The sequence below is a fragment of the Gambusia affinis genome, linkage group LG12 (assembly GCF_019740435.1).
Source record: "Gambusia affinis linkage group LG12, SWU_Gaff_1.0, whole genome shotgun sequence".
NCBI classification, from domain to species: domain Eukaryota; kingdom Metazoa; phylum Chordata; class Actinopteri; order Cyprinodontiformes; family Poeciliidae; genus Gambusia; species Gambusia affinis.
The window spans coordinates 22,923,308-22,943,985 of record NC_057879.1 but is presented as its reverse complement, the minus strand read 5'-3'; the positions used below and the strand labels follow the sequence as shown (position 1 = coordinate 22,943,985).

At 35.7% G+C, this 20,678-nt stretch overlaps 1 protein-coding gene across 2 annotated transcripts in view; it reads left to right on the top strand.

Annotated features, from left to right (window-relative positions):
- Positions 1-7,063: 7,063 nt before the first annotated feature.
- The window catches only part of LOC122840901 (zinc finger protein GLIS1), a 40,617-nt gene continuing 27,002 nt past the window's right edge, over positions 7,064-20,678 (top strand). Inside the window, exon 1 of one of the 2 annotated variants that reach the window (XM_044133684.1) lies at positions 7,064-7,706. The gene's annotated coding sequence lies outside the window, so the exon portion shown is untranslated. The remainder of the gene's footprint in view (positions 7,707-20,678) is intronic. The other variant, XM_044133682.1, reaches the window with a different exon arrangement.

The window sequence follows — 20,678 nt, the reverse complement described above, 5'->3', positions numbered from 1 at the left end:
TAGCAAAATAAAGAGTATAAGTTGAAAAGCAAGTACTATAATGTAAAGTAATATAATTTATAAAATAAACTTCAATAATGTAAAATATAAATAATAGATTTTATGTAAATTACGTGAATTAACTTGCAGTAATTTTTCAAAACAAATTTTAAATGCACATGTTCAATTGATTTTACCCTAGTTATATTTTAAAGGTTTTAATGTGCCTAATTGGACCTCTTCTATAAAGAAGATTCAACTTATATTTACTGGAGAAGAATCTAGAAAGCTTGTTATGTGCTGCAGCAGGCAGCCGGCAGAGGGCAGTGTTCTCTAAAGAAATAAATCCAGGAGAGGTTCGGCGTGTTCATTAAACATATGTGAGGCCATGACACTCAAACAACACATGGGAAAATACATAAATTATTTTTGTGTGCAGTATTTTGAATTACTTCAAGCTAATAATGCATAACATGACGTTTCCACTGGTGCTGCTGAGGGCTGACAACTACAGAGGGAATTGTTTCACCAGATGTATGAATAAACAAAAAAAAAACAGATGTTAAAATGTTTGCATAAATAGGCAGAAGACAATTTAAAACAGGCACAAAGATTATGTGTTTGGGAAATTCAGTGTTGTCCATGAAGTTTAAATAGCTGTGTTTTATTTGTGGTTTTAAGAAGAAATACAGTTTATCTTTCAAGAATAGGTAAAAACATATTTTATATGACTTTCTGTAGTTCAGAGTGAGCATCAGAATGGAAAAGAAGAAAGATTTTGACTGGACCATTTTCTGTCGTAGAAAATTAGTGTCCTCAGTTGCAGGCTTCTTTAAATTTGGTGTAATGCAGACCCTCTGATGACTACAATGTAGAATATCAAAATGGTTATCTTACCAAACTGGCTGTTTTATTGGTCTCTGCAGTCACCAGATCTAAATCCCATTAAGCTCCTTTGGGATGTGGAGAAATGGACGATTCAAGGCAAGAATCTACAAGAACTGGACCAAATCGCTGCATAACTTATTTGAACATATCCCTCAAAGATTAAAGGCTGTTTTGAAGGAAAAGGTGGACCAACCTGGTTCTAGAAGTGCTAAAAAACCCTTAATTTGTATATTGCTTTATCAAGTCAGAGGACTCCAAAGCACTTATCCCAATAAAGTACTCAAATATTCTTATATTGCTGTAATTTATCTTGCTGTACAGAACGTTTTGGCTGAAATGTTCAGGTGATCCATGCAGGTTAATATAAAATATTGGTTCTTATTCTTGCCCAACAGCACTTCTTTCAACATTTCTCCTTGATAATATAAAATACTTTTAGCAATCTGAGCAAATTAAAAATTTATATCATGAATTTTTATGACCTCATTTAAAGTGCCTTTTTTAAAAAGGTTAATCTTTTATTTCCTAGCTTTTATGTAACACCAGAAAGTTCCAATAAATCCATAATGAATAAGGGATAAAAACATTGTACCAATTGCAACATCAAGAAATCTTTCCCAGTTTGGCTTTTGGTCCATTAAAGATGAAAATAAACTGCAGCTCACAGGAGGAGGTGTGTCGTTTTTGGATTAAATATTCGTGTGACCCTTTGCTTAAATTTTCACTTTGCCACTTTAGGGAGAAAGGGCCACAAACAAAACAGACTGATACCAGCTGTTTTCTGCATCTAGTTAGCGAAGAAACCCCTATGTCCCAATTTTTCCTGGAGAATATGTTCTTTTGTGAATTGTTTTTGCCCATCTGGTTTTGTTTGGAACAGCAGCATCCCAGTGGACTTGTTTACAGCTCAGAACATCATCTCGAGACGAGAAACTCTGACTTGCAGGTTTTACCATCCAGCCTTGTACAGAGAAGACATGTTTTTTGCGTTGTTTGCCTCCTTTGTGTATTCTTTACAGCTAGAGGACAAGCAGGACATTTGACAGGCCATTGTACAACCTTTGATTGTGATTGTTTCAAATGTTGGCGCAATAAAAGCCCTGTGCTATCTAAATGTCAGGACTGGCAGTAATGGAGGGGTAAAGGGTGTCATTAAGTTTCAGTCCATTACGGATTATACAGCAAAGCTGATGATGGGAGAGATAAACCATTGGAAACTGTACAGACCAGAAACCAGAACGTGGTCAGTGTGAGGTCAGTACTTACGACCTCAAACATACTGAGATAAAATTGCAGGGAAACCACTGGAAATAAAAATACCATAAAGTGAAGAGGAGCCATGTGAACTCATAATCATTGCAAATTGTGAGTTATTATATAGGGATATCGGCAAACTGTAGAGGGAAAAAACAGATATAAAACAGCTTTTAGACCGGCGGTTTTCAAAGTGTGAGGCGCGCCTCCCCGGGGGGGCGCCAGAGTACTTTAGGGGAGGCGCGGTGCGAGGGAAAAAAATAAACCGGAAAAGCTATCTGCTTGCTGTCTACTGATGTGAGAAACGTCTTTTACGCATTACGATCAACTCTGTGGATTTAGGAAAAAGTTGGTACTGTGGGTGCGCGGAGCGGGATCAGTGGAAATGTTTCCCCTTAGAGGATGTTTTGGCCAGTGACGCCAGTAACGCTGACGCGTTGCTATTTCAAATCCAGTAGTCAGACTACAGTTACTTATCAAAATCATTTTTTGGTGCTATCTTCTTTTGTTGTTAATTAGATTTCCTCATTGTCTTGTCGAGTAAACAATGGAGGAGATGCTGCTTTGTTGGTGGAAAAACTGGAACTATTTTGAGTTTCTGTCGCCAAGTCCGATTATTATAAACGGCTTTGGGCTTCATTTTTTTAAAGTCGCTTGCAGATTTAATGAGCGGCTGGTTGCGCCTTTTTGGGCTCGTTTTTGAACGTGAAGTTGCTCATTTGGGCTTGGAAATAAGCAGAGACTCACAATAAATCCCAGAATTTGTCCGTCATTAAGGTAGTTTTACTCCGTCTCTCCCTGTTCATCATTTCCAGGATGATCCGTCCCGCTGTGTCTTTGTTAATGTCAAGTTAATGTATTACCTCTGAATGACGCCGAGCCGCGGCGCTCAGAAAACTGCAAACATCGAGACCAATATGAACAGCGCAATAAAAAACAGAATCGTAGTTGGCAATAGTTATAATGGCAAGTAAGCACCGTAAAAATTATTAATATTACGGTAAGAGTCGCAGCCATCTGAGCTGTTGAGCTGCAGTAGGACCTCTGTGCTGCGAAATCAAACTCAGTTGCGAAACGCAGAATCTGGAGGCTGGGGGGAGGTGTGCTTTAAAATCCTTCTTAGAGTTTTCCAGACAACAGTGGACCACACAAATTACTCATGTTTTTTTATTTTTTGTACAATCTCCTCTTCAGTTCAACCTTATCAGTGGAGACACATTGTTGATGTTACCATTATAAAATAACACAATTAAGTATTGGCAAAGCTCAATGTGATTTTCACAGGAGGCAGGCGTTGTTGTTATCAGCTGCTGAAATTAACTAAAATGTTACTTAATCCTGCAGTTAGTTACTTTCCTGCAGTTAGTTACTACTTGACTTGGAAAGTAACTTAGTTACTTTCCAAGTCAAGTAGTCAGTAATATAACTAAGTTACTTTTTCAAGGAGTAATCAGTAGTCCGATTAAAGTTACTTTTTCAAAGTAACTATGACATCACTGGTTTTGGCCAGAGCAGGGCTGAAGGTGGAGTTGTTAGAACTCACCCTCCCACGGGGAGCGCAGCAGGCCTTAAGCTCCTTGAAGGGGGGCTCACCCTTTCATACTTTGAAAACCCCTGTTTTAGACCATTTGTGCTTCTAAAATGCCCAAAAGCCAAACTGACTGCCTTTAGGTCTGCCTTAATAATTAGACAAGTCCTTTTTGGGGGGTTTCTTTTTATTATTCACCAACGACAGCGCTCTCAGTAAAATCCAAATTGTTCATGAACCGAAAACCGAAGCTAAGCCCGTTACCTAGCAACCCCCGCCTAGCTCAGCCCGTTACCTAGCAACCTATATGAACTTCCAGAACGTCTAGTCAGCTAGTTTTACCGCTGACTGAAAAGCCAAGTGTTGACTTACCACCCAGAAACCACTTGGTGCATTCTTGTTGGTTGTGCCTTTCACAGTCGTACAGTTGTGGATCTGTTTGCGGCCATTTTCAGTGATAGTGTAAACGTTGACTTGGGGGCGTGGCAAACAGCACCTTATATGGTTTTAAAGAGACAAGAGGCCCTAAAAAAAAGCTGGTTCTGAACCTCACCTTTCATAACTTCTTCACGGAAGCATAGCAGGTCAAAGTAAAAGTGGGGTTCCTTCTTTCTTAAGAGAATATCTAAATGTGTTCAATTACTGGGCAACTATTGTTGTGCAGAATTATTACGCAACTAAATGAAAAACACACATCTTCCCTTTTCACATTTTTTTTATTTTCAGTTGAAAATTATAAACAAACAACTCAAAACTTTCCAATAAACATTTCTGACATTAAGAAAAGAAATCTGTGAACAATATAGCAATCTTCTATTTTTTTTAAACAGTGACCAGCTCTCCTTTCATGGAGGCGATCATTTTTTTGTTGTGTTGACGATCAACTTTTTACATCTTAAAGACGATAGTATTATGTGCTTTCTGGGTAAAAAGTCCATTTTACTTATACTTATCAATAGTTACTTGATTATAGCGAAATCAAGTAACTATTTACCTTCAGTTGTTATAAAAATGGCATTTATATCAAATATGTCCTAAAAGAAATTCTACTTCATGCTTTAACACCTTGAAATTGGGCCTCTGTCTCTTTAGCAATGTTTTTACCACCACTTCACTTTGAAGTCCATCCATCCATCCATTTTCTGTTCACCCTTGTCCCTAATGGGGTCGGGAGGGTTGCTGGTTCCTCTCCAACTGCGTTCCAGGCGAGAGGCGAGGTTCACCCTGGACAGGTCGCCAGCCTGTCACAGGGCAACACAGAGACATACAAGACACACAACCATTCACACACACCTAGGGAGAATTTAGAGAAACCAATTAACCTGACAGTCATGTGTTTGGACTGTGGGAGGAAGCCGGAATACCTGGAGAAAACCCATAGTCCAAAACTCCATGCAGAAAGACCTTGGACCGGGAATCGAACCCAGGACCTTCTTGCTGCAAGGCAACAGTGCTACCAACTGCGCCACTGTGCAGCCCTCCCTTTGAAGTAAGTTTGTATAATGAACTCAGCAGATGTGCAGTTCTACCAGGTGTTTGCTAATTGCTGCTGGCTAGTCTGAAGGAGCTGAGTGGGAGACTTGCTGCTCTGTGAGGCAGAAGCTCAGAAGCTTGAAAAATGTAGCTCAGAGGAGGAGCTACGACTCGAGGGCAGAGCCAGGTCCACCCAGGCGTTTTGCACAGCTGAATGGTTGTCATGGAGGTAAAAGGATTTCTCAAATGTGCATGAAAGAGTTAAAATAATATTCTAGGTATGTTTTTAATGAAAGGATAACATTGTAACATGATACAAAGCTCAAAAAAGTCAATTTTACATTGTACTGTCCCTTTAAATCTCTTTTTGCCCCATTTAAAGAAGCTGTCTAGTAATTGGGCCAAACCTTCAATCATTGCACTAACATGACACCTGCTGTGATGGTCCAGCTTTGAATTAGAAAATATCCTTAAAAACAATTATCAAAATACTCACTTGCTTATTATTTGTACACACAGAATAGCTATAGCAACTGGTCCTGATTAAAATATGCCAAACACCTTTCCTTGTGACCTTTAAATGGCAAATTAAACAGTTTTAAAGTTGCGTAACAGCAGTTATGAGCGTACAAGTTGACAGCTTCACTACTTAAAATTTAAATTAAGGAACAAAAAAGCCTGTGTTTGTATCAATAGAAATTTAATTCCACGGTACAACAATTTACAGGTAAATATTTATGCAATAAATAGAAAAATATTTCTGGAATTCTTCATATAAACAAATGTTTGCTTGACAATAAACTTACTAAATACAGTCAGTTTAGAAAGCAAAGTCAGAATCTTTTGTGTATTTTATGGGATTGGCTGCTGATTGAAATACATAAAGATTTCACATAAACTCAGCAGTTCTATAAAACTCAGTAAACACAATGTTTTTAAATAAAAATAGAGATCAGGAACATTTTTTCCCTTAAATTATGAACCAATATTTATAGCCTTCTAATCTCTAATGAATTTTAAATTGCGTTTCTCATCTCATTAATTTGCCGTATTTATCACAGTGTCAACAAAATCTCATTAAACATTTGTTCATAAGACATTTTTTCCCTAAATGTAATTCCCACAGTTACAATTTAAACATATGTTTTTATCCTTAATTCAAGCTGTAAACACTTTTTAATTAAAATAAATTTATAGACTGTATCTGACTTTTCTGCAATTGGCAATGAGTACTATGAAAATGTGACTCTGCAATAACAGGTAATTTTGACATGTACATTGTTAATTAATCATTAAACAGATGATACAGCTAAAAGCAAAACTCTAAAACAGTGACTTCCAAGGGTTTTAATTTAATTTTGACAATTGACATTTTCTGAGTTGCATACTTTCACTTTTTGACATGATTTGTGTAAACTAGTACACTAGTTACATTTACTTAGATACATTTATTTGGGTAAGGTTTTGGAAAAAGTTTTTTCACTATACAGTACTTTTTACTTTCACTTTGGTAATTTTATTAGGAAATATCACTACGTTTACTTTAGTAAAATTCCTGGATACTCTTCTCACTGTGAGTAACTTCACAGAATGAAGAATAAACATGTTTTAACAAACAACAAACCACCAGACACAGGCACACGCCTGTGTTTTTGTTAAAGTTTGATCAATTTTATATTAAAAGAAATTGATTTCAAAAATGTTTTTCTTTTGCTAATTTATATAAATTATTTTAGTTCTTAAAATACCAAAATTTCCACATAACTTTATATTTTGGTCTGTCTGATTATGTAATTTTTAAATATTAAATGATTTATGATTTTTGATCAGTTACTCAGTACTTGAGTAGCTTTTTTTTTTTTTTTTTACTAAATCTTGGATCTTACTTGAGTTCTTGAACGGCTACTTTTTACTTTTATTTGAAAATGTGTTGAAGTAATACTACATTTACTTGAGTAGCATTTTTTGTTTACTCTATCCACCTCTGCTAACATCCTAAATAAGTACAAGCTGTAATGTACTTATATTGTTTAGAAATTAGATAGAAACGAGCCGAGAGGTAATTCTAAGCTTCTGGCTTGTTTATTGTTGTCATAACAACTCCATAGCAACCGTGATGACAGTTAGTTACGGATACCAACTAGGGAAATACGGGACCGCCAACGCATATGGGGATTTGATCCGTTTTTATTGCTTAATGACGAGTTTAAAACATTAACGTAACAGTAACCTATTTTTATTTAACTTATTTTTTTCCTAAACTGCTGTTTTAATTTTTATTTTAAAACCTAAATTTTGAACAATGAATGGAGCCTTTTAATGAATGACAATGAAGGGTTGTTGTAATACCTGCGCACAGCTGGTTTACTTTAATGATGCTCTATTATTGGTAGAAACAAGTGTGGGCGGGGGGTGAGTTGGGGTTTTTGAGGGGGAGAGGAGAGGGGGTCGGGTGCGTGTGCGCGCGCGCCACAAAGCTGATGCAGCACGCGAGGTGAGCGCGCTGCAGTGACAGTATACAGTCCGCGTGCAGCCAGCGCGAGGACGAGACCTCTACTACCACTGAATGCCTGGACGTGATTCGGTAAGAGGAGATCTTTTAATGTTTTCCTGTTGTTTCTGCCTCCGAACCGGCGTTATAATGCAGCGGGAGACTTTCCCACACAATGTTTAGGCTTTATATCCACTGTTATGTTTGAAGAATACTTTTATGGCGTTAAAGTGACTCAGTCTCTATGTGACACACTATAACAGGATGCCTCTGTATCTATCAATAGGCTCCAGGTGAGAGATGAAGCAACGTTTAGCTAAATTAAGTCCAGAAAAGTGTCTGTTTTATGATTAATGAGGGGAAAAAAAGAAATCTTCCCGGGATGGAAGAAAATACTTCCACAGTGGGGTTTGGAAAATGACTTTTCAGGTCTGACTTTACTTCCATACAATGAATTACACAAGATCTTGTTTTGATTGTGCAATGAAATTAATAGAGTGGGTGCTGTAGGCTACACTATGGTGAGATCATCCCCAAATGGTTTGGTCTGATATTTTTCCCCCCTCTTCTTATTACTTATGGGACTCTTCCTTTCCACTCCTCTGCATCTCACTGATTTATGTAATGTAGCTGGAATGAAAAGTGCTGCGCAGGGGGTGGAAATCTGGCTTACTGAGGGTCCAACAGATGAGGAGGATTGTTTTATTCATTAGTCTCATGATATCACTGGCATGGAGCTTTTGCAGAGGGATTATGGTTTATGATTGCAATGCTGTGCCACAGAGGTGTGTGCAGCCAGGGTTGAATCACATTTGATTTTATTATCTACTTCATATTATCTTAAATATGTGGCTATAAAAACAGTAATAAACTAAATTTACAGTGTTTTTCAAAGTCCTATTCAGCTATTATGCCTGTGAGAGGCTGATTGGGTTGTTGATCAATACCAGCGACTGGCCAATTATTTCTCCAGATGCTCAAATTGTTTGGTCAAGTGCGCAGCTGGAGCGGGAAACAGCAGCAAGCCAAGATTTGTGTCGACCTGAAATATTTGTTTGGATTGGCAGATCTTCTGTATGTTCACTTCAGCTTCATGCCAGGAAAAGAGAATAACAAAAGCTTTTCAGATGAAGTGGATTGTTTTTCTAATGCAAAGCTTTACAAATGTAAGCAGCTAAGTGTGTCTCTGGGTTGCGACATGGCAACCTGAGTGCTGCAAACATAACCAACCTGTCAAGGAAAAGTAAATGATAGCATCAGGCATTAATATTATATATTATAGACCTCAGTTAATTCAATGTGGAAAAATGTGTGTATTATGTAGATTTTTTTGTTACAGTTTAACTTTTTTTGTAATATTTTTATTTGATTTAATTCACTAAAAAGGTGGAGATAAAAGCTTATGTGAGCTTAATAACATCATAAAAACGTGGATGTAAGCTTTACATTGTTAATTTTAACAGGTAATTTCATCCATCCATCCATTTTCAATGCTATATTATAGTATATATTTAAATATTTCATGATGCACAAATACTTTTTTCTCTTATCTGACTAAAAATAAGTTGAGATATAACTACTCTCACTTGAGTACAGTTTTTGAGTACTGCACCCACCTCTCTGCCTTTAATTAATATTTAAATTTACGTATCAGTGGTTATGACAAACACATAAATAATTAAATATTTGATGACAAACAGTTTACACATAAAACATTAAAAATAACTTTCAATTAAAAATACTTTATTGACCCTAAAGTGAAATTAAATGTTATTGTAATATGCAAGTCATTTAATTAAAGTTGTAGATGGTGATGACTATGGACAGGAAAGATCTCCTGTAGCAGTCTGTGTTACAATATATTTGAAAAAGCCTCTGACTAAAGACAGTTTCATGAAGAGGACGGTCAGTTGTCCATCATTTTTTATTTTAATTTTATATTTTAAATAACTATCGTTGTAATAATGTTATCTGTAGCATTTATGTTAATTAAATGGATTTTAGCAAAATAAAATAAAATAAAATAAAAAAAGAGCAGCAGTTGTCAAATAACTACAGTTATGGTGCAAAATATCAAATCTGGTTCTAAATGCTTTGTTCAGCAACAGGTGGAGGAGGGGTTCTGCATTACTGCATGCTCCATACAGCTGTAGGAAATGTCTCCTGAGGTGGAGGCAGTCAACTCACACCATGGAAAAAAAAAGCAGAAGCAGAGCTGAGCGGTGCCTGTTGAGAACCCTGGAGCATTTTATCCTTTCTGTGAGGAAAAACTTCTAAAAAGTTATTTCCGTCTGTTAGGCTTATCTTTGTTTTGGTTCCTCTGCACCGAGTAAAAATCAACAAAACCAGATGGAACAGAGTATTTTCTAACCGTTATATCTGCAAATTAATGTTTACTCCTGTTTGCAGTGAGAATACAAAACAGGAGTAAACACATAAAGCCAGATCAAGGCATAAGTGAACCAAGGGGGTCACCATTAATGCTTACATTTTACCATAAATCTGGAATTTTAACATTTATTTATTAAGAATGAGAGAATACTATTTGATTTAATGGTTTTATGAGAGAGAAATTAGAATATATACCTATCAGAAATGTATATTACCACTATACAGTTAACAAAAGCTAGTATTCAGCTGCTTTTGTTGGCATAATGTCATGTTTTATTTGTCTTATTCACAATGTTTGTACATTTGAAGCAGCTGTTGTTTAGGTAACAGAGCTTATTCAATTCAGTTCAGTTTATTTATGTTGCGCCAATTTACAACAAAGGTCCTCTTTACAAAAACACACATTTCAATCCAATCACAGATCCATTCCAGTTGGCCCTAACAGCACAATAAAAGCCTGTCACAATAAGCAACAAATCAAGTATTACATAATAATTTAGAACAAACTTAATCATTTCCATTTGTGTGATTTATTGTTTTTCTTCTTTCTCTCTTATCTTAGAGATAAAACTTTTCAAAATGGTGATTTTGTCTCAACCAGCCCTTTTCTTTGAAGGACAGTTTTATTTACAGAGAGTTAACTCATTATATTTGTTAATTCTATTGTTTTGTTTATTTATTTTGGATATTTGAAATGTCTTCCAGCTCCAGTGTTAAGAGTTCATTAGAATTTAAAGTTTATTGACCTTGGAGGAAGTGTTCTTGCATTATTATGTCATTATTACCATTATATTACTTGTAAATGGTCTGAAAACAACAATATTATGGTTTATGGCAATAACTTGTGGGACAATTTATCAACTAGAAAACATTTGTTATAATAGGCCTAATATTAGTTAATTTAGTTATTCAAATTAGTTTAGAAAGTTTTCTGTTTAAGGAAGCCCTACACATTTCATGGAGTCACTGACTTGAAGCCTTCAATTCTTCTGGACGAACACGTAGCGTTGGCAAGTAATCTTCAAAGTTATCATAGAAACACAATTCTTTTCCACTTGTACAACCAGAAAACCCTGAGTATGAAAATCACAGAGCTGAGACACCAAAATATATTATATATTCTGTATAATATTCTGTTAAGGCAGCTCATAGAAAAATGTGCAAGAAAACATTTCAATATATACTATTCCAAAAATAAAAGTGACTGGAAACTATCGGTTTAAATAAAAAAATATGCATTAAAAACACAGAAGTAAATTAAAAACTTAATCACAAAAGAATTCTATATTTATACTTAATTAATTGATCAATTATTAAATAAGTCTCTTCTTTTTATTAATTTCTTGCATTTAATGCCACACTAATTTATTTGTCAAATTGCTTGTTGGTCCTGTAATTATTTTTGAGAAATTATTTGCAGAGATGCAAACTGTTAATAGACTTATGATTAATTGTCAATTAATGGTTTATTAGATTAAGATGAGTTCCAATCGATTAGCTAATAATGTTAACTTAGACTTTTTTCAGTGTTGTAGTTTGGCCTCCATCCGCCAGAGGGCGATACTGCTCATCCTTAAGCAGAGCCAGTTGATACAGTAACAAAATAGTGGAGGGATCAAAGAGCACGAAAGAGTCCTGTTCTAGAAAAATATGGCTCCAAAAGTGGAAAGTGTGCTAGTAAAAAAAATCTGAATATTCACATTTTTATTCAAATTAGTTTTTCTAGGAAATTTCTGAGATTAATTTAAAAAAAGATTTTTGGGAGGGAAATTTAATCGTCTTGTGTTAGGTCCTAATAGATGACAGAAGAGCAGAGGGCATGGCAGAGAAAATAAAACATTATGTCAATAAGAAAGCTTAATATTTGACCTAACTTCACTTTAAGCAACATGTAAATGAAGAACAAATAATTATTGGTATTCTTATTGGTGAATATATATCACCAATCGGAATACTAATATTGATTTTATTGTAGTAGAGTTAATTTATTGTCAGCTTTGTTACTAAGCTGCTTTTATTACTTGTGTTTACATTACGTAGCACAGCATGACCTAATGCATTTAATTAAGGTTTCAAAGCCACAGAGAAACAACTCTGATCATATGGTTTTCATTACTGCCTGGAAGAAAAAAAAAGGATTTGCTGGCTCATATAAATATTTGTGACCAGGACTAAAAAACACCCTGGAGCGGTGTCTGAATTTGTCACATTGTTCTTGTCTTCCTGGTTTCAACGGATGTTTTATGACAGTTACTCTGTTTCCACACCACACTGTTGAAATGGTTTGTCGCATGTTTTCCTTCGCTGCCCGGTTCCTACATACATTTCACGGATATTAACAGCGATTGGCCATAGGCAGAGCTCGTTTTGGTTTGGTGCAGAAATATTATTCCTGGCTACGGGTGCCGGCTCTTTTGCAACACCCAAGGGTGACACAGCTGGGTAATTCAACCGGCTGCCAGTGTCAGAGGTAACGGTTTCAACATCGTTTCTGGGGTGCATTATAGCTGGAAGCCAGGGTTTTTATAAATTGTTTTTACTTGGTAAATCACTGAAAGTCCAGGAACTCTTGTTTTCTTTTGCGCAACGCAGTAAAAATACCGATTTTGGATGCGTTTGGGTATTTTATTTTAATGTTAAAACGTAGATTTAAAATGGTAATTTAATAACTGCTGATCAGGGCAAATAGATCAAACTGATTCTTGGATTGAAAAGTGCAGTAAGTTGAAATGTTTTAAGTTTAGCATGTTTTCACACCTGGTAGTCTGGTAGGCTCGGTTTGATTGGGAGCCAAAAAAACTACATTTGTTAGTGTTAAACATTTGTTGCAGTGTTAAAGTGCAGTTCACTTTTAAAAAAAAATCCAAACCCTTTAAAAAACCTGTTCCCCTCCTCGCCCGTGGTGGCGCTGCAGCAAGGACAAGTGAAGAAAACGACACAAAAAGCTCTGAAGAAGACCTGAGCACAACTTCCTTCTTCACAAATGCAAACAAAGATGGCGTACCGTTCGGCTTTTTGTCGTTATAGGATTTCTCCTTTGTGTCCATTTCTCCTCACAGGCTACCGCATTTGGTTGTATTTACCCAGAATGCCTCGTGCTGTGGATCTCTTTCTGTTTTTGGAGTGGTCTTCAGTCCACTTAGCGTTCACATATGCATTCGAACTGCGTCAGAGATCACTTCAACCAAACCGAGAGTTTTGGTTGAAGTGTTCGTTGCCCCAAATGAACCAGACTTTTTATGCAAACGAAGCAAAGTTCAAATAAAGCGGACTGATCATGGCTGGTGTGAAAGCATCAGAGCCAACATTAAAATGATCTTATGAAAAATGTACACAAATGAGCAGAAAAAACCCTTATCTGGTTTAAATCTTCAAAGCTCAGAATTTCAGATTGTAAGATTAATGACACAGATTTTATCCTGTTTCTTTTTTCTTTTTTTTCATGTCAGGAAGATAAATGACAGTATGAATATGTCAGTACATAAAGATATTAGAATTTAGATAATCCCAAAACTCTGGCAGCATTTTGTAGGTCAGCATGATTAAAAACAAAAACCATTTGCTGAGGGTCAGTCACATTTAATCAAAGATAATCAAAAGGATTGGGGCTCCAACGAACGATTACTTTAGTAAGTGATTATTCTATCAATTACTCTGATAATTGTGAATTGTGTGATTAATTATTTCAATAAATTAATTAATCACAATTAATCCAATTATTTATTTAAGTCCTAAAAACATAGAGCATCATGTTCTTTATCCAATAAATAATATGTGAATAACTATTGGAATTATGATAGTTTAAATGGATAAAACTGTAAATCGTCCTGCAGAACCTTCACCGTCTGTTTTAATTACAGGCTACAGTTGTTTCAGGGCATCTAAGCTCATAAACTCACCCAAAGTCATAATATTCTCAACAATAGTGATCGTACAGTAGATATATAAAACATCTTTTCAGCCTCAAACTTAAATAAAAAATAAAAAAGATATTTTGGTTCAGGCTATTTTCCATCCCATATCTTTATTTTAAAAGATCTAAGCCAGCTCCCTTAATATTGATTAAAAAACACAGTTAAACCAGTTAAACTGGTAGATTATTTCACTAATAACAAGACATTTCACATTTTATAAATGAAATGATCTGTCAGAGGAAATAGCACTTGTTCATCAATTTTATTGTATTATTGACTTAACACAAGCTATTTATCTCGTTGAAGTTACTTGCAAGTTAGTTTTGTTCTTATTTCAAGTCTACTAAGATATTTGCAGTAGAAACTAGACCAAAAATACTTGGTAAGATTTTGTGTTTTTGCAGCTTCCCAGCAGAAACATTAAGGTTTTTGATTCAAAACTTCAAGTTTGGTTCATCAACAAACTTAGTTTTGTGATATTTTATTCACAAAACTAAGGCCTGAAGGTTTTCTTTGAAAAAAAAAATGCGTCTTTAATTTTTAATCCAGACATTCGGGGAATACAGCAGATTATCATCACATGGTATCAACCAGAAACAGAGGCAGCTCCTTCAGTGCTAAAAATAATTTTATAGGTTATGGTCGGGCTGGCTAATAAATCAATAACAATATATATAGCAATAGAGACATGATCAATAACAAAAGATAATACATCTGGTAGAATATTGAATAATTTCACTGAACTCTGACCCATAACCGCACGGCATTAGCTGCTCAACCGCTCACTGCTAGTGTAGAAAGGCTGGTGGAATCTACTGACTCTCTCACTCTTTTGTTGCCTAGCAACTCACTCACTCTGCAGCTACCTAGCAACAACCTGGTGAGTAACATTCGCAGCAGCAGTTTAAGGTTTGTGCCTCATAATTCCTTAAGAATGAAAAACAACGTTGTGGAGTGAAAACTATGACTAAAACAGGAAAGGTCACACCACCAGTGTGGTTGTATTTCAGATATTTAAAACAAAAAAACTAAAATAATTATCGATTTCGACTTATATGAAATGCTTATATCGTGATACATTTCTCAGCCATGTCGTCTAGACCTAGATTACAGGAAGGTTGGAAAAGTAAAATTATGCAGTTGTGATAGCTGTTCTGTTGCGTTAAATTGTCAAATATCCATTTTTTTTACCATAAATAGTGATCCATCTTTCTAATTTTATTAACTTATTTGGATTTTTGATTTATAGTGCAAATATTTGCTTCTTTATGTGAAAATATCACTATGTGTGGAACAAAACAACAAAGTAGATGTAATTTTCCAAAATTTTCCATTAAGTCATGAAGTAGACATTGGTATGGTGGCACATTAAGGAGTTTTATTTGGACATAAAATATCACATTAAGGAGATTATTTAATAAAGTCAAAACAAGCCAGAGGTTTACCACTAAATTAAAGTTAATATTTTAAAGATATGAGGTAATGGTCAGTAGCAGTACCTTATTTTCTGCCTATAGTTTATGTTGGGACACATACAGTAATGAGAAGACCAGACCTGGTGTTGAGGGATTTCTTCTCAAATATTATTCCTGGGAGAAACCTAACACTAACATACAAGCATAATAAACATAGCAGGTAAAACATTATAAAAATCTGTCAAGATTAATGACGCCACCTTGCAGAGTCAGCAGAACAGAGGTGCAAAGCGCTTATACGTTTAATATGAACCTCAGAGAAAAATGCACATTTTAAGAGGTTGGGCTGAAACAAAATTTGGATAAATATGTGTGCTTACATCGATTCAGAGCAGGAATTGTAACTTGTATACTTTCTGCAAACCCTGAAACAAGAGTGCCTTTACAATGTTACTTATTTTAAATGACTTTATTTGATTGTTTTCTCTCACTTTCCCCTGGATAGATTTGAAATGTGACCCCGTCAGAGTCACTGTAGTTGTCTGCCTGGAGTGATCTTTGGCAGACAACTTGAAATTTCTCCATCTGTCCTTGTCATTGAGATTGGGTCGGATGGCTCAGTTTAGGGGATTCTAAGGCGTTTCCAGGTCAGAAGGGAAATGCAGTGCCGCCAGTGGATTCTGGGTATTCCCAGTAAATGGATCCAGTACATCCAAAGGGATTCCTGCTTTAGCTCGGAAAATCCCGGAGAACATTCAGCCATCAGATTGTGACTCTAATGTCAGGAAAACATGGGATATACAACAGAACAATTGCTCTGAATTGCTTAAAAGTGTTGTTTGGAGTGGCCTAGTTAAAGGATGCATTCATATCACCCCTGGTTAGTTCTCTTTAACTCTAGTTTGTTTATTTATGGTCAAGCACCTTCTAACACTTGAAATAAGACAAGACAAACTTACAAGTAATCTTTCAGCAACACAGAGGAGCTTGTTTTAATTAAATCACTCATTAATATTGACAAAAAAAAGTTTGAGGTTCAATGGCAGATTATTTCACTCATGACATGGAAAAAATGTCTAGTCATAAATGAAATAATCTGCCAATGGAACTAGAACCTTTTCATTAATATTAACAAATTACCGACTTAAAACAAGCTCCTGTATCTTGCTGAAAAGTTACTCATAAGTTAGTTTTGTCTTATTTCAAGTGTACTAAGAAAATTGCACTAAAAACTAGACCAAAAATACTTGATAAGATTTGGTGTTTTTCCAGTGTATTAAAATGTTTGATGAGCCGAATCATTTAGATGGAACAAAAAAAAAATCCAGAAGGATGTAAACACTCTTTTTGTGGCACTGGATCGGAACTGATCCTCCATCTGTATGTAGTCAATTTCTTTAAACTGTTTCTGAAAGTATTTGATCAGTGGTGCCCCCAAGAGAGGGGTTTGTGGGGGCCCTGGCCCCTTCTTAAAACATTTAATATAAATTCTATTATACAAAACTAAATGAATACAGCTATATTTCTTTTTTTTTTGGTTGTGCCTGGTCTGGCTGCCACTATGATTTTTTTTATTCCAACTCAAAAACATTATAACCATAGAAAACCACTGACAAACCTAAAATCAGTATTTTTCCAGGGTTCGTTGTGTTTTGCAGGGCTGAGGAAGCCAGAGACAGAACAGAGGCCATCTTTAATGTGACATCATGACTTTCAGTTGTTTACTCAGGCAGCACAGTCGGATACATTATGATGCTAATAATTTAATGTTGCAAAGGGAAACAGACTTTAAATTTCAGGCTCTCCCTGGACGCCGTCTTGTGTTCATCATTCTCTACCAGCTATGAAATCATGTGGAAATGTGTTGCTTGACGGATCCGCCGTACATCGGTTATAATAATCCAGAACATGTAAAACACGGTCCGTTCTCACAAGGTTTCCTCTCATTGAATACCACCCAAAAACAGATTGGGAAGAGGCAGTCAAGGCTAATCAAACCAGTTTAAGTCTGTCGCAGGAGAAATTTCGCAGACACCCTGCTGCTGCTGATGCTGCTGGTTCTGGTCCACAGGCCTTTCTCTTGTGGTTTGGACTGAACCGCTGTCATTCCAGGGGAATTTCCTGCCATCTGCTGCTAAACTTTCTGACAGATCCACACCTGCTTGGAAATATTTGGCTCTGCACGTCTGCTCAGGTGACGACTGATTGCCACATTCATCTTTGATCAAAATATGAGATCAGCGCCTAATTAATGTAGCACTTGTCTCTGTGAAAACCACATAATGAAGAGGATGAACTGGAACAAATATTTAGAGGACAATACTGTCTTCTATGAGGATTCAGAAGACATGATGATAAGTTTTTAGGACCTATTTTTTGCTCAAAAGATAGCAGAGCACAATATTAAAGAACCAATGTTTTTAACAGAAAACATGATTTGGTGAAGGATGATGCATCTTTGAAATATTGTGTTTGTTAGATCTTTGTTGGACTCAATGTGACTTTTAAACCTACATCTTATTTCATCCCATAGTTGGCGATATGGCTGAAAAACGTATCACGATAAAAGCATTTAATATTGGTTGATATTGATAATTATTGATTAGTTTTTTGTTTTAGATATCTGAAATGCTGCCAAAATGGTGACAACCTTTCCAGTTTTATCCACAGTTTTCACTCCACGCCATTATTTTTTATCTTTAAGCAGTTATGAGACACCGTGGTGAAACCTTAAACTGCTGCTGCACGAGTTACTCAACTGGTTGTTGCTAGGTAACCAGAGTGAATGAGTTGCTAGGTAACCAAAGAGTATTTTTTCTATATTGTTAGTAAAATAGTGTCAGTGGAACTAGTGCTTTCTAAAAACAATTTTAAGAATTATTGACTTAAAAGAAGCTCTTATCTTGCAGAAAAGTTAGTTTTAAATTAGTTTTGTTTTATTTCAAGTCTACTAAGATATTTTCACTAGAAACTAGACCAAACTACTTGGTTTTGTGTTTTGAAGTATTAAATCTCTGCCTTCATACTGTGGTAGCAGGAGATAGTGGAAGTTATACTCAGGTTGGTGTAGTAATGAAATTGTCTGAATGAGACAGAGCTGGGAGGAGGGTCTTAGTGCTGTCAATCACTCTCATGCTCACCCACTCCTCTTGCTCTTTGCTAATCTACAGATCGTTCACCACAACGTAGCCTGCCATGAATGCTAATTAGCACAGCCACCGATAAACAGTTTTCCTGGAACTGTAAGCTATTTTTCTGCCATTAGCAAACTGAGCAGCGTACATGAGGATGATTGACAGCACTAAGACCCTCCTCCTGGCTCTGATTAGTTGTTTTTGGATCGGGAGCATTTTTTCAGATAGCAATAGTAGCTCAGGGTGGAGGTGGAGGAGCCTGATGTTTTCAGAGATTTTCTGTCTCATATTATCCTGTCAAACATTGAAAAAGTTTTAACAAATGGGGGTTCTCAAGTATTCACTGATATTTTCCTGTTTTGTTTACTCTTCTACTTTTCAACTATATTATAGACATGAAATAAGTTAATAAAATAATAAGCCATCCGGGAAACAACAGTTTGACAGCATATTGAAACAAAAACAATCAAAACCACAAATTTAAAATATAAAACTTTGCTTTTACTTAGAAGAATTGTAGCTGCTCATAAAGTTAATTGCTTATTAAGATATTAGTTTTATGTTTTTATTTTCACTATAACTCCTCATGCTTTTGCTTATTTCAAAAACAATGTTGAGAGTTGAGCTCTTGTTGTATGAAAGCTTTAATTTTCTGTTTAGCTTCTGGGAAAAATTTCAAGCTGCAAACTTTGGGGGAATTTCATGAGTATATTTTCACTTATAAATGTGGGTAAACCACAGTTTGCATGTCCTCCTAATTCCCATAAAGGCAGTTCTGCTCCTAAAACAGCGCCAACAATCTAATAGCATCTCACACAGTTTTGCCCACATTTAAATGAGGCGTTATGCGTGCATTTTGGTGAAAGTCTACCCAGAGTCATGTATATTTATGTAAATTACAGCCAGAGAAAATACCTTTGGATTCTGAGAGACCACAGATGTTTGTGACATTTGGATTTGGTGAAATAAATAACATCTGGTGGGAGACGAAGCTAAAATTAATGTAGGACCAAAGAAAACATTGATCTGCTGCACTGCTGGCTTTACAAAACGCTTAGTTGGGTGAATTTCGTAAAGTTAAATTCTCCCTTGGGGATTGTCCAATCAAATACATAGTTTCATTTGTTTAAAAATTGTTGGTTGTTGCAAAACAAAATTAAAAAACAAAACAGAACAGGATGTAACCTTATCGAGATAACTGATTAAAAATTAGTCCAATATTTGGCTGATTTAATTTAACCACATGTAATAATTTATAATCAGATTCAGATCTGTTTTATCTTTAAATGAATCAGTTAAAGCAATGAGTTATTTCATCATCTGCAGCTGTGAATTAAAAAGTATTTGTCATTTGTTTGTGTCTGCATGTATTTAGAAAGAATTGTCAATTCTGAGCAGAAATAAAACATACATTGCTGTTGGCATATATAAATAAAGCATTTACAGGCCAGTACAATACATATATTTATATATAGAGAGAGACCTTTTTTGTTAATCTTTTTTTTTTCTTTTTTTTTTTCCAAAAAGGGCCATGGCCCTCTTAAGCCCCCCACTTGGGGACGCCACTGGTTATGTGTCAATTCCTTACTGAAGACATTTATTATGAGATAAAAATACCTATAAAAATCCATATTTTAATCCCCAGAATTGGACTGTAGCTCCAATAAATTATAATTTATTAGGTACCATAATTAGAAATGTTGGTTCTTATGGGTTTAGGTTTGTTTCAGTAATAAAACAACAACAATAAATGATCCTTCCCACGTTGCAAATAAACTAGAAAGCGTATGAAAGAATCCTTTGTGCTTATTGTTGAGATAAGTACACATTAGCTTGTCCTGAAATGCCACAGCTGTGTTTAGCTAACCTCAGCAAGTGAGTCTTTAAAAGGCACCACATGAGATGAAGTTGCTATTTTACAGCACTCGCTGGCTTGCTTCAGGGTTTGCGGGACACTTTTCTTAGTTTCACTGTCTGGGTCTTCTTTCTGGATCAGGACCAAAGTGTTTTTGGAGAACAGACACAGCTGCACTTACAGCTGGAAATCCGATACGTTCCTGGAAGAGATCGGATGCGATTATGAACAATTGAGTGATTATTATGTATTTTCTCATCTTTCCTCTCAAAACTCTTAATATTGGTTCCAGCTCTCAAAGCCAGCAGGTAGTGGCTTGCAATTATCATTCTTTAGTCACACCAAACCACTTTGCT